Below are 14,343 nucleotides of genomic sequence, written 5' to 3' on the forward strand. Positions count from 1 at the left end.
TAAATGTTGCTACTCACAGAACTGTTGGGGGTTCACTTCATGGTCAACAGAGTCTCCGTCTTATTTCTAACCGACAAAGTAAAGAGAAAGGAGCTGCACTGACTACTACTAACACCCTCTGGGCACGGCTATTGCTCCCTGGGCATCCTCCAGCTGAGCTTCAGAAGGTTTCTTCACAGCTGTCAAGGACCAGGGACTGAAGGTACGTTTCAACAACTGACACATCCTGCTCTTGCTGTGGGCAAACGGAGAATTAGGGGATCATTATTCCATCTCTGACCTTACGAATCCATCCCGAGGCACACAGCGTTATAGACCCACGACTTACACTTTCCATAATAACTCTGTCCTGCGCCTTGGAGATTTCTTTCTTCACTTCACTTTCTTCGCTACCAATGAAAGCTTTGCGATGTTCATGCAAGTCCTTGGCTTTCTGAAACAAACAAACAAACAAACAAAAAATCTCTACTCGAGTCTGGCTTGACACCTCACCTCATGTAATTTTAAAAGAACCAACTTTGCATAGCCAAAGGATGCTTGCTAGGAATTCAGAGTAAGAACAGTGCCTACTTCACGCACATCTCCAGGGTTACTCCACTTCAGGAAACGTTCCAGTGCCCCATTTTAAGGTGGTATCATCGTGGGACAAGAACAGCAAAGGGGACTTATCTCGAAAATGGGTGGAGATACGTTAAAAGGTCACGTGGGGCAGACCTGGGAGGCGAGGCATGGGCCCACATTGGAGACTCCCCCAGGATTCCCACACTGGACACTCCCAAGGTTGCCTAGAAAAAGGAGCCATTTGCCATGCCCATGGAATGTGATTTTCAAGAAGAGGACACAGTGTGCAATCCCACGACCCTTCGGTCTAAGGAAAGCTCAAGCCAGGACTCAAATCCCTCTGTTCTCTCAAAGGACACTGCAGGGGTGGATACAGAGGAGAAAGAAGTGTGTCGCCTTCTGTCCAGAAACTGCAAAACGCCTGTCCAGTCCCTGCCCTATTCCCAGGGTCCAGAGCAGCTTAGGAACAGATGACCTGCACACTGGCTGAACACAGGTATGGATTGGGAGCTTGCTGGGCTGGCGGCTGGAAAGGACACAGATGGTGACTGCAAGCAGTAAAAACATTAGGGAAGACAGGGCACATGGAGCTTTCTGGAAATAAAGCAAAAGCAAAGCATGGGCAGGGAATGGGTGTCACTTCAGGGGAAGCTGGTACTCTGGGAGGGAAGACGGAGAGACAGAAGCAAGCAGCCAGTGAAGCTTTCAAGAGGGTGTGGGTGCCTGTGTGTGTGTTTATGTGTCTGTGTGTGTGTGTGTGTGTGTGTCTATGTGTGAGTGTGTCTCTGTCTGTGTGTGTGACTGTGTGTGTCTGTGTGTCTGTGTGGTAGGGGGTGTTGTGTAGAGGACACAGGAAACAGAGAGAACAAAACAGGAAGGCCACGGGGAAATCTGGGAGACAGAAAGGCCGTGTTTCAGGACAACAGTCCCTCAGAGTCAGAACTGAGGACCAGGAAAGGAGGGAAGCCTGAGTGGAGAAGCGGAGGGAGAGGGAGAGAGGCAGAAGAGCACAGGGCAGAAGGGACCACCTGGGAAGCCAGAGAAACCCAGTCACAAGGCTCCCTCTGCAGTATTGCTGCTGCTCACACCTAGCACTCACAGTTAGGAGGGAGCCTTTCTGGGTGGCTCTTCCAACAGGCTCCCAGGCAGTATTCAGCTGCATCAGAGCTGCATGTTCCCTTTCTTAAGCTCTTCCTAAAGGCCTAGATGCATGTAGGTGGCTCTCAAGGTCTTGAATACTAACTTATTTTTCTGCGTGCATGGGGGTGCAGGAGAGTGTGCATGTACGTGTGCTTGAGTATGGCGACCAGAGGTCATAAAAATTCAAAGTGATCTCCTTCGCGTGCACATGTTTGCATGCGTACGTGTGCACTCGGGAGGACCTGAGCCTTCCAGAACCCCTCACCACATCAATTTTTGAGGCTGGGTCTCTGACGAAACACGAGGCTTTACAATTTGGCTGTTCTGGTGGTCTCATAAGTCCCAGGGATCCTTCTGTCTCTACCCTCACCACCCTGGGGTTATAGGCACATTCCTGGAGTACACGGGGCTGCTAGGAATATTCACTAGGGTACCAACAGGGGTACTCACACTTGCTCAGAGAAGACAGACCTAGCTTCTCGCCAGCATCCTGAAAACATTTAATTTACTATGACACACGGAGCACTTTAGATAAGGCATCTGAGTCGGGCCTGAGGAGAGCTCTTTTTGACAGAGCCATTTTAATGAGAGCATCAAAACGAATTCCCACTGAAGGGCTCCTTCAATCCCTGGATATATAGAGGTCACTTAGGACCTGGAGCTTCAGCAAGGGTAGAACTGCCAGCTCGCAGTTCCAAGAGGATTAACCCTCTACCAGTCTTTTCTTTACCCACATCTCTTGGGGAGATGCTGAAATACATGACCACCAACACTCGAGAGCAATGGTAATGTCGGAAGACTATAAATTTATGAAAGAAAATAAAAGCTACCCTTGCCCATTGTGTATTTCACCGATCTGTCCAATCCAAACAGTCAGAGAAAACCAGAAGGATCCCCAGACGTGCCAATCGCCATCGCCATGTCACTGGAGGTTCATAACTCATCACTGCGATGCACTGTGATCCTTTCTAAGCCGAGCTCTCATCACCAGCTCCTGTGCTAGAACGCTGCCCCCGACACTGTCATCAGCTTCCCAGGTCAGACAAACCTTAGCATTGCTCCTAAGTGTGGGGAAAATATTCCCAAGAGAATGTGATCATGCTCTGCAAAACTAATTACTTCTCCCACAAACTGAGAAAGGGCCAATCTGCCTTCTCCTTTTATAGACACGTGGCATGGCATAAGGGTGTGTTCTGTTGACAAGTGCAATCTACCAGACCTTCAAAAATGTGTCACATAGCTCTTAGCGTTTCCGATCTTGGTTTCATGATCCCCTATGGCTTTCTGTAAAATCTTCATCTGCTTCCAAGTTATAAGCTGAAACATAGGAGAATAATGACAAAATGTCAGTACAACTGATCATCCAACCCTGCTGCTCACAGGAATTGCTTCCCGTGATGTTTTGTGTGCTGACATTTCAAGAACGCGTTTGAAGACATGCCCTTCAGTGCCAAAAGCAGCATAACAAGGCCTGACCTGTCACAGAGGGAGATAGTCCGTCAGGCCTGTGCAAAAATCCTATAAAATAATTATTCGGGTTTGAAATTAACATAAGCCCCACCTAATCTGTGGATTCCCGCCTCACTCGCCAAAATTAAGTACAAAACGTTCCTTTGTTTTTTCAGAAAGTATTTTTAAGACACCGAGGGCACGGATTGGCTTCCAAGGAATCGCTTCTCCCCACACCCCAGAAAAGTTCTTCATCAATCAGTCATTCCCCAGAGTGTGACATCATCCCATCAACTATATTATCGGCCTAAGAAGAAGGGCAGGGAAGACGAATAGCAAGCATACAGCAGCTCCTGTGGTCAAGCATTCCACAGCAACATGTCAAAAAACCGCAGCCACTCAATACAACAAAGTCTAGAGAGGCAGGGATTCTTCACGGGTCTGCTTTCACTCCTAGGAAACTGAGGCAGGGAGGTGACTTATTTTCTGAGCTTCCATGACGAGCAAGTAGCAGGACTATGGCTGCACCCCAATCAGTGGGGTCCAGAGCACATGCTCCTCACCACCAGACTGGAATCTGTCTCCATCTCCCTCAGATTCCTGCCTCGGCTTCCCTACTTTAGGAAGTCAGCATCTTTGGGAGTACCGCTCTGTCCTCCATCAGGATGAGAGGCTTCTCAAAGACAGCACTACTCTGTGTCCATGAACACTCAGCTACCTCTGAGCGCTAAGCCTCCCCCCTGCTCTGCCACAGCCACACGGACTGCTCTGACTCTGCCTCCCTCGTCACTGTGTCAGAAGTCTACCTGGGACCGCACCCTCACCCTGTCCTGCACCTTTGGCATCTGCACTGCATGGATGGTAACGCTTTCCCTCTGAGCACCCAAGCCATACCTTCTCCTGCGCTCTCTGAGCAGTGCCTACTCAGCCTCCCTCCCATGCTGGCTCCTAACCCAGGACCACACCACCCTCCACAGAAAAAGAAGTAAGCTGGAGAGGACGGCCAGCCTCTAAGGGATACAAGCACCACCCTCCCTGTCTCCCGATGCTCATGTCCCGCCCTGTCCCGTCCTGTCCCTTTCCATGGCGATATGCTGCAATCAAAGCCCTGCCACTTCGGAAACAGACAAGGTGGCTCTATTCCAAGCTAAGAGCGACACTCACAGCGAGGTGTTCTTCTTGCTCCCGTGAACTCTCCACATCGTCCAGCCACCTCTGATGCAGGGACTCAAAGATCTGGGAGTGCATGGCGTGAAGCTCTTGCCTGTGAAACACAGTCACAATTACTGAGCATCGTCACACTGTGTGAGGGTACGGCAAGGACACACACACTTCACATTTTGAGACAAGAGCCAGGCGCAAGAGAGAGAAAGGGGACATGAATTAAACGGTCTCCTGAGAGGCAGAAATATCACTCTCTCATCCCAGAAGAACTTGTCTTAATTTGCTACCAGTGTCCTCACTTTGTGTGTCTTCCCTCTTGCACACCTAGGATGCTCGGAGGCATACGTTTCCCAAGATCGCATTTCCGGCTTAACATTAGATTCCCCTTCCCTTCCCCTTATGGAGTAACCTAGAGATCCTGAAAGCCCAAGTCCGGGTACTGAAGGCGACATACCCTTCATCTTCTGGGAGTCACATAGACAAAGAGTGCACAGAACCATTTCCCCACATGGGGACAAGGATTTACCAAAGAGAGCACCCATGGCACATCCTAAAAGGTACAGTTTTGAGGTCCACAGAAGCCTGGCCTTCCTCACAGGACAGTATCTGTATTGTCATCTGAGAAGGGAAGAACTGGTCTCTTACCAGTCTTGCAGCTTACACATCTGGGCAGCATAAATGGGGGAGTGGGGGGGGGGCGTTCCGCCAGCTATGGACAGGACTAGCTCACAGAGAAAATGCAGTGCGAAAATGCAGTGCTACCTAGGTCCCATTAGCGACTCCACTCAGGGCAGGATCACAATGGCAGGCAGGAGTGACTTTGGAAGGAAGAGCGAAAGCTGTACAGGTTTCCTTAGAGAGGGGGTCACAACTTTACCTTGACTTCTGCTGCTGCGCTTTGAAAATACTGTGGGAGGTTTGCATTCAGGATTCTGAACGAGGCATGTATATCCTTTTCAAACTGCTTCCTCTTTGCCAGGAAGGACCGGGTAATGTCCCCTAGTCGACAACAGAAATGGTATCACTTTAAATCAAATATCCACAGGAAGAGGCGCTCTTTCATCCCGGACACACACCTACTACACGTAACAGGAAGGAGTATGTACAGATCTGGTGTTCATTTGCTCTTTGTTCTATTTTATTTTCTTCAATTTTAGACCGGGTCTTGCATAGCCCAGGCCGGTCTCAAACCTGAGAGGTAAGCGAGCAAGACCTCCAGTTCTGGATCCTCCCGCCTCTACCTTCTCTGTGCTAGCAATACAGGCGTGGGGGCATCGTGCTTGGATGAGTGACCAGCACTGACAAACCATTTTCTGGAAACTTCAAAAACCAACCAAGCAGTTCATTTGTACCACAAAGAAGGAATTCTGTCAGACATCCTTGCTTGCAACGAAGTGACTCTATACACAGGCCAAGGATTGACGATGTCTCTCTAGTAATGCTGTCTTAGGGTCACCTCTACAGGTAATAAAAAAAGCTGTCTCGGCTTGAGAGGCGTGTGGTTACTCTGCCTTGGTTACCGTGGACGAAGGACCACAAGCTAGTGTGGCATGCGTGATGTTGATGTTTGCACGCCATCACACTCTTCTCTTCCGCGGGCCACAGCGTGGCTGCCTTCACCATTCCCTGACAGGTTCACAGATGTGTAAGGCCTAAATGCTGCTCTCCAAGCCCTTCCTTTGACAGGGTTTCCGGGAGGAGGGCAACGTCGGAAAGCCAGAAAGTGGCGTAATTCAGAAGGTGAAAAGCAGTGTTGAATGCAACATACCATTCGTGCAGTAAGATAAACGGCAAAGAGATCAACCTGCTTGCCCATCATCTCCAGTTACACTCTTCAGCAAGGCAGGAGCAGGAACCGCTCCCCACCGCCTCAGTGACAGCTACAACATCCCCCTGTTCAGAGCAGCTAGTGAAAAGTTAAGCTAAAAGGTACCCCTAGACGACAATGGCAATTTGCTCTTCCAAAAATTAATAATAATGATGATAAAAAATCCATCCCCCCCGAGCGACAGAACTGTTAACAGACTCCTGTTGACTGGTGACCCACGTTCTCACCACGCTTGGAGTTGTAGGGGCGGAAAGAAAGCTCCTGGACTAGCAAGACCCTTGCTCAAAACACATACCTTTGAAATCCCGTATCCTCTTCTGAACAGGTCTCCTGTGGAAAATGCCACAGAATCCTTAACTGAGGACAACATCGCTAACTTCGGCTTTGGGGGAAAGGCGAGGCACGCGATGATTTCGGAGAGACCAGTGCTCATGTGAGGCAAAAGTCGGACTGTCCTCATCTCCCGGGTCATTGGTTTTAATTCCTTTACTCAGGTTCTTCATAGTGAAGCCAAAGAGTTTCACTGCAGATACATATGGGCAGCACGGTTAAGGGTTACTTACTGGAGCGTGGGTGACTCAAAGTCAGCCATATCCCCAGGGAAACTAACCTCAGGCTGGTTGCTGGATGACTCATGGTAACTGCATCCCTGGCCTTCCCAGCCCAACTGCACTCTGCTCCACAAAGAGTCTCCTCTCCCAAGCAGCGGCTTGTTGTTGTGTTGTGACAGCGTAGGGGTTTGTATACTACAGGGTTTACCGGAGCCCACTCACTGTAACAGCAGTGACGGGTTTCATAAAGGTGTGCTCAGCCGTCTTTTGTGAGCTACAGCCATGTTCACCCTCCTCCTTCCTCAGTCCCCTCCCGCTAGTCCTCTTCTCTTACCCAGACAGTGTCACTTCAACTGTCATGCCACGTGACCATACTCCACCTCCAGAGTTGGCCTCTACTCCTCAAACCTTCCCCTCTATTGGCCATTGCCTGCCTCTCCCCAGTCTCCCTCCTGAGTTCGGGTGCTATCTTTTTGGACCTATTTATAACCCGGGATCCTCAAATGAGAGAAAACAGCTGACTGTCGTCTCTGGTGCTGGCTTGTTTCACTAAACACCAAGCTCTCCGTTTGTAACCATCTCCCAGAAAAGGGCTGAAGTTTCTGCACAAAACGTCACTGAAACTACCTCCTGGGTCAGGCCAAAATTCCTTTAAGACATCACCTGGCCTCCTGCACGTTTGATCCTGAGGAACAGCTGCCCATCTCACTGGTATCAACCGCCGGATTGTTTGCTGCACCGAGAAGAAGGGAAAAACCTCTGTGAATGAAGTGTGCTATTGTCATGGTTCCACATGGGAAACAGCTTCAGTCTGGGGTCCACAGAGTCCATCGCCAATAGTCTGCCAGGAACTCATGGACCACCCCAGCCCCACCCAGGTGAAATTCAGCTAGGCCTGAGTCTGGGGACGCAGGTACTTGTGTTTGTAGCAAGCCTTGCAAGGAAATTCACCGTGACCCACGGGTTCTTCAGAGGCCTGTTGGCCAAGACCACCTCCCTTGCACCTCTGCCACGGGAAGAACATCGTGTGGAGCACAGAAACCCAGAGCTTGCTCGAGAATCACTTCTCAGCGCGTGGATCCCCATACGCCACACCCGCACTCCGTGAAAGACCCGGTTAGTTAGGACCAGGGCCACCCCTGTGCTCCACCCGCCAAGGAGTAGCAGAATGTCCCCTCGGTGAGGGCCCCGCCCTATATGCCCCATATTCAGTTTGTTACCGGGGGGTGACTGGATCTGGGTTCTGCAAGTCATCTGATGGGAGACTCTGATCACCCTAGGGGCGCTTGGCCTTCTCTCTGTATCTTTCTGCTCCTTGCTTGACATGGCAGGGGGCTCTGCGGATCTGGGGACGACTTCTGAAATGTTGTGCACACAGTACAGTAAAGATGCCAAGAATGTCATGGTCGCAATGAAACAGGGACCAGGGAACTGCACAGGCTGTGGCCATGAGTCCTGGCACTCTCTGTGCTGGCAGCCTAAGAGGAGGTAGGAGGATGACACTGATATCCTGCCACATCAATCACATTCTGTCCATTTTTCTGTCTGAATGCAGAGCTCTCCACAGCCCTTGTAGCCCTCAATCTTGGCCCTTTCTGCTGATTCTTGCCCCAGGGACAGGAGTGCTTGGCTGGCCCCCCAACCAAGTGGACGCACCACCGGTGTCTCATTAACCCAGTCACCAGCCCACTGACAGCCAATGGGGTCTGTAGAAGGAGCGGAGGGCTGAGTCCCGCCACCCGGCTAGCTTTACCCAAAATAATTACACGGAAACTGTATTCTTTTAAACACTGCCTTGCCCATTATCTGTACCCTCTTATTGGTTAATTCTCACATCTTTCTTTAACCCATATTTAGTAATCCGTGTAGCACCATGAGGTGTGGCTTACCAGGAGAGATCTTAACCTGCGTCCATCTCAGAGAGGAGAATCATGGCGACTCACTATGGCGACTGCCTGAAGTGTCCCCCCAACTCTCCTTCCTTTGTTCCCAATTCTGTTCTGTCTACTCCGCCTACCTAATTTTCTGTCTCTTACAGGGCCAAGGCAGTTTTCTTTATTAATTACCCAATGAAAGTAACATAGACAGATAACTCTCCTCCATCAAGTCCCTGCACTTCACGCTTGAGTCCTGCTGAACACTCGGCTGAAATCCCTGCCCACTCTGAGTCTGCATGTCTCAGAAGCAACACAGGGACTCCGACATCCTTGAAAGACCCAATGGAGGCAAATGCAGAGATTCGCCAATATACTCGCCCACAGTGAGTGACACACAGGCTGTAAGAGGGCATGAGGCCCCTGTGCTCACAGACAAGCACTACCGGAACTAGGAATGGTAAACACACAGGCTTGTCTCTTCATCAGAAGGGATGCCTGCTTCTGTTTTCCAACCAGAAGACCTGGAGAGGATGCTGTTAACAGCCTGGTGATCAAACGGGAAAGGCCCAGAGCACCTCCTCTTCTCAGCGTGCCCCCTGTCTAGCTCTCTCCCATGGACCAATCTGGAAAATGTCCAAGAGGTACAAAAGGTGCTTCCTGGAAGGGCCCTAGTCCCTCCAGTAGCAGGCAAAACTGCCCTGCCCACTGCCCTCGGGCCCTGGGGCCCCAACACAGCTTTCTCAGACTGCTCCATCTGGCCTCCTCCAGTCACACTCAGAAGTGAGCCTCTGGACATCAAGGGCTCTCAATGGGTGCCGATACCTCGTCACAAACCTAGATGGACAGGATTCGCGTTTATCCCCAGAGACCTTCTTGCCCACGAAGGTGGGTCACACCTAGCTAGGCCCACGGGGCAATGACGCATACGTGACCTGAGTGTTGGGGTGGCACACGCGTGTCCCGGAACACAGCAGATTTAGGCTTGCGAGGACCTGAACACCCACAGCCCCTTTCACATAGGCCCGCCGTGGACGTGTGTCCCGGAGGACATCTCAAGTGCCCAGAGACCTCGGAAAGGGCCATGGGGAGGTCCCTACGTCTTTCCCCAAGCACCCGTGTTTCTGGTCCGCTCCTCTCATGCCCCGCGTCCCTCACAAAGCGTTCCTAGACTTTCCTCCGGGAACCTGGGCCATGAGGAGAGGAGATGCGGTGTCCAAGTCAGGAGCCAGGCATCAACCACCTCAGGGAAGACCCTGGGCCCTGACAGCTGGTCACTCACCTAGAGGAACGGCCTCGGGAGGGCGACGCGAAACCCGGCTTCCCCTCGGCAGTGGTCACAGCCAGTTAGTTCTCACTTCCGGAAAGTCGTCGGCCTCTGTGGAAAAGCATGGGCGCATGCGTGCTCCTGTCCAATGCCTTTCCTTGGTTAGGCCCGCCCACAGCCACGCATGCACGCACGCAGGGACGTGTGGACGGGAAATTTCCCTTTAAGGCTCGGGAGGCCCTTAAACACCCACGCTCCTGTTTTGACTAGGCACAACTGTGGACCTGTGGACCCGGATGATGTCTCATGGGCCCAGACTTCAGAAAGGGCCGTGTCGCAGGTCCTTTGTGAGCACACATATGTCCCGTCCACTCTTCTCAGTCCCTGCTTCCTATCAGAGCTTTCCACACAGCCCTTCCGTGTCTCCTCCACTCCACTGGGAAATTTGGGCTCAGGACGTCATCTCAGAGACTAACCTGGGTTTCGGTAACTACTCACTCACCAAGAGGGACGCAGCTCTCCACAATCCTCAGACTCTCTTTGCTCTTTGTCCTCCGGGTGGGCGAGGGAGGGGGCGGCATCCCAGGTCTGCCTCACTATGGGGAAGTATTCTACGTCTATAGAAAACCATGTCAGCATATGTGAGCCAGGCTGGTGCTGTTCTGTCTTGAGACCTACCCCGCAATGAAGCATACTTGACTTGGAGCTTTCGGTTGTGCGTGCATAAAGTGGAAACTCACCTAGGAAGGGCTGAAAGTGCCCAGAACACCTCTGCTCCCTGTTTGCAGTGCTCCCACATGTGGAAGTATGGACCTGTGCGGAATGGCGGGAATGCTCAAAGGGTACTGAAGGAGCCATGTGGAAGCTCCTGAGTCTCTGCAGGGGCGCACAAGTTGTCCCGCTCACCCCTCGGGGTCCCTAGGACCCTCACAAAGATTTACTAGGCAGCCCTTTGGGGCCTTGTCCACTCCAGGGTGGAAGTGAGGCCCATGATATCACCTCGCAGGCCCTAGCGACTAGTCATTCTCTTATATAGACATGTGTCATGACAGTCACCAGAGACCCTCCTTTACCAGGGCTAGTCCTCGCTCCTGTAAACTAGGGTGCTGCTGGCCTCTCTAGATAAACAGGCGAGCATGCATGAGACTAACTGAAGGTGTCCCTAAGGGATGCCAGTCCAGCAGCCATAGGCATGCTACTTGGGCTTGCCATTGTTGTAATGGTCTGCTCTGTCCCTATAAGAGACATGCCACGCCCACTCCCTCCCCATCTGCCAAGTCAAGGTGATCCTCAACTTCCAGCCTGAGTCCCCTCTATTCTGTCTCCCTCTCAAAGAAGCAGGTTCTGTCTCCCACTTCTCCCCTTCTCCCTTCTCCCTTCTCTCTCATTCTCTGTCTCTCTGCTCTTCTCCCTCTTCCCTTCCATATCTCACTAAATAAATATTCAAACTCACTCTGCATGGTGTGCCTATACATGTCTCTCACCCACCGAGTAGTTCCCTGCCCGGGACGAAGTGCCTTCGGAGACCTGTGGCATGGTCTCATGGCCTGCTGCCCTCTGCAGCTGCTTTGGGATCCACAGCATTTTACTAAAACCATAACAATTCGGCCAGGCTCTCCACATTCTCTCTGGTCTGCATGGGGGCTGGCTGAGGATGCATGGAACCCTGGGCTCAGGTACCAGGTTTCTTTACAACAGATCACAATTCCTCCTGAGTGTGACTTCTGTGCACACCACTGGCTTCAGTTGCTGAGTTCCCCATCCTGGTCAGCTTAACTGTTTCTCCAAACCTGAGGAATTGACAGTTTTGCTCCTACAGTCTTCAGGTGTTCATAGAAATGGAGAGAGAGCCCACAATCACGGTCTTTACGTGTATGGTAGAGCCCTTTGCTGACATTCATCTCTGGATTGCTTCTCTTAGCTAATTTTTTGTTTGGACGACCCCGGGGTCAGTCCTCCCGAAACTGGGGGTCAGGGTATCAGATTTTTCTTTGTCTTGTTTTCTTTTCCTTCCCTTTTCTTTCTTTTTCTTCCTTTCCCTTGCCTTCCTTTCCTTTCCTTTCCTTCCCTTTCCTTTCCTTGCATTTTGTTTTTTTTCCCCTCACCATGAATGGCCACTTGGAGCAGCCTCTGGCCTCTCTGTCTTCTGAGTCATCCTGACTAGAGCCAGTCAAGCTTCAGCACCCTGCCTATAGGCTGAGGATGCTCTCCCACGGGTCCTGAGGTGTTTGCCACCAATTTACACCCCGCCTTTAGATGGGTGACGTTCCCTTATAGGCCATGTGGTGTCACCATTCTCACAGGCTTTCATCCATGTCCGTCAATCCAGCCATTCCCTGGGATGGGTGCCTTCCTGAGGCCCTAAAACCCCAGGCCTTAATGCCCTAATTCCTCAGCTCCTTCTCTCACTCTGCCAGTGTCCCGCTTGTAACACCTTTGCGGGAGCTTTATAACTAATGTCAGTGCACAGGCAAACAGAAGGAGTTTCCTTAAATTGTACGTGCCACCGCTACTGCTGCCAACAAGATTGGTCGGATCCATGAGGGGGCTGTTTTCACTTCCAGCCTTTTGCTCCCCGCCAAGGCTTATAGTATGACGGCTCAGTACAGGGACGATCACACCTCTGGGTGTCTCTTATTATTAAACTTAAAATCCCTGCAGCTCAAAAATCATGGCTATTCCATACAATATAAGACCGCTGCATTTTGACTGAGGTTAGGTGAACTTACCATCATCTTAACTGAGGTCAGATGATTTCACTGCCATCTTAACTGAGCCAGGTCAGATGACCAATTCCTGCCATCTTTACTGAAGTTTTCCCTGTCGGGGTCCCCAGTGCTGACTCTTTTGCTTGTGTGTTTTGTGCAGTGGCATGCCTTAGGTAGGCCCCACCAAGAACATCCACTTTGCCCAATTTCTGTTCACTCTGTATGTGTGTTCATACATGTAACTTTGGTGTGCCTATGTTTACCGTTAAATGTTATCAATGTCTGTTCATTGCATCTCATTTCAGACTACAGAAATAATAAGTCTTATTTTTTAAACCGGTATGTACTTTTAAGTCTCTTACAAAAACACTTTATATTTGATCCAAATATTTAAAATATAAGATGTTGTCTATTATTGTCAGTTCTGTCGTTAACCTTCTATTGCAAGCAGTTTTTTTTTTTCTTTCTGTCTTTTTACGTGTGTAATCTTGCCTGAAAAATTAAGAGCCAGTACAGTCAAGCTCGGGCCCGGCTCTCCAGGCAGATTCTATACTGTAGTTCCACCTGATAAACAGCCCACCACTGCTCCGAGACCTGGGGGACATGGCATTTAAATATTTAATTATTAAAAAAAACTTCTCATAAGAGAAAGAGACAGGTTGGCTCCTAGCAGGCGCACTCTATTTCCTCCAAAGAAGACAGAAGACAAATGGGCACACTGCAATGTCCATCCACACTTTGCTTCGACTGCCAAGCACTGACCACTGAGAAAAACTGCCTTTCATCTAAACTGAGGATCTCCAGACATGAAAAGAATCTCTGGAATCGACAGCCTGGCTGTTCAGGTCAAGGTAGGCTTGTCTTCCTACAGATTTCTCAGCCCACAGGATCTTCTGGAGCCTGGCAGGCTCTCCTCTAAACAGCAAAAGGCAAATGTGACCTTCAGCGACCATGGAGGACCCTGAAGTCTAGGTGCCAAACAAGTTAAGTTCTCTGTCATTTTTTAATCTGTAATTCAAGTAAAGTTTCATCCTTCTCAAAGATCTCTGATGCAGTTTGACAGCTGAGAGGTTTTGTCAGTTTAAAAGGACAACCTCCCCAAAATAATTTCAGTAAAATCCAAATACAAGACCTGCAAGGTATAAAGGTGTGACGACAAATACAAGTTAGCAAATTTCTCTCTCATGCTGCCTTCCATAGTCTTAAAAATGCTTTCTGTTTTGCAAAAATATGTGTCACAGCCATTCTGACATAAATATGCTATTGTTTATACAATGTATATGCCTGAAACTCCTGTTTTCACAAACCCAAAGAATTCTTGTGAGTTCCAGGGAGCCGAATTGAAGGATCCACCTTAAACAGTCAGAAAAGCCCCCCTCAATTCCCTGGTCCTAAAATCTTTTTTCCTAAACTTAACTTTGTCCTCTGTTCTGCCAATACCTTAAACAGGTGGAAGAGACACCAGACATTTCCATACCACAAACACCGGACAGGAGCAAACAGACCAGCTACACCAGGCTGTGACCAGCACCCAGCCTTGTCAGGTTCCCCAACAAGACCATTTCCTCAAATAAGCATGGAGCAGTCTTGAGAATCTGCCGCCCCAATTCCTTTAACCAGTGGTGCCTAACCTCTAGCCTTTTTATTATAAAAATGAGGTGGGAATTTAATGGTTTGTTTTGTTGCTGTAAGAGACAAGCTACTCCCACTCCCTCCCCCATCTGCCCAGGCAAGCTGGTCTTCAGAATCCAGCCTGAGTCTCCCTCTGGGAGAGGCAGCTTCTGTCTCTTCCTTCCCCCCA

The 14,343-nt window shown here is 50.1% G+C and overlaps 1 pseudogene; it reads right to left on the minus strand.

Annotated features, from left to right (window-relative positions):
• The window catches only part of LOC119805466, a 170,351-nt pseudogene continuing 156,008 nt past the window's right edge, over positions 1–14,343 (minus strand).

Source organism: Arvicola amphibius, chromosome X (assembly GCF_903992535.2).
Source record: "Arvicola amphibius chromosome X, mArvAmp1.2, whole genome shotgun sequence".
In the NCBI taxonomy this organism is placed as follows: Eukaryota; Metazoa; Chordata; class Mammalia; order Rodentia; family Cricetidae; genus Arvicola; species Arvicola amphibius.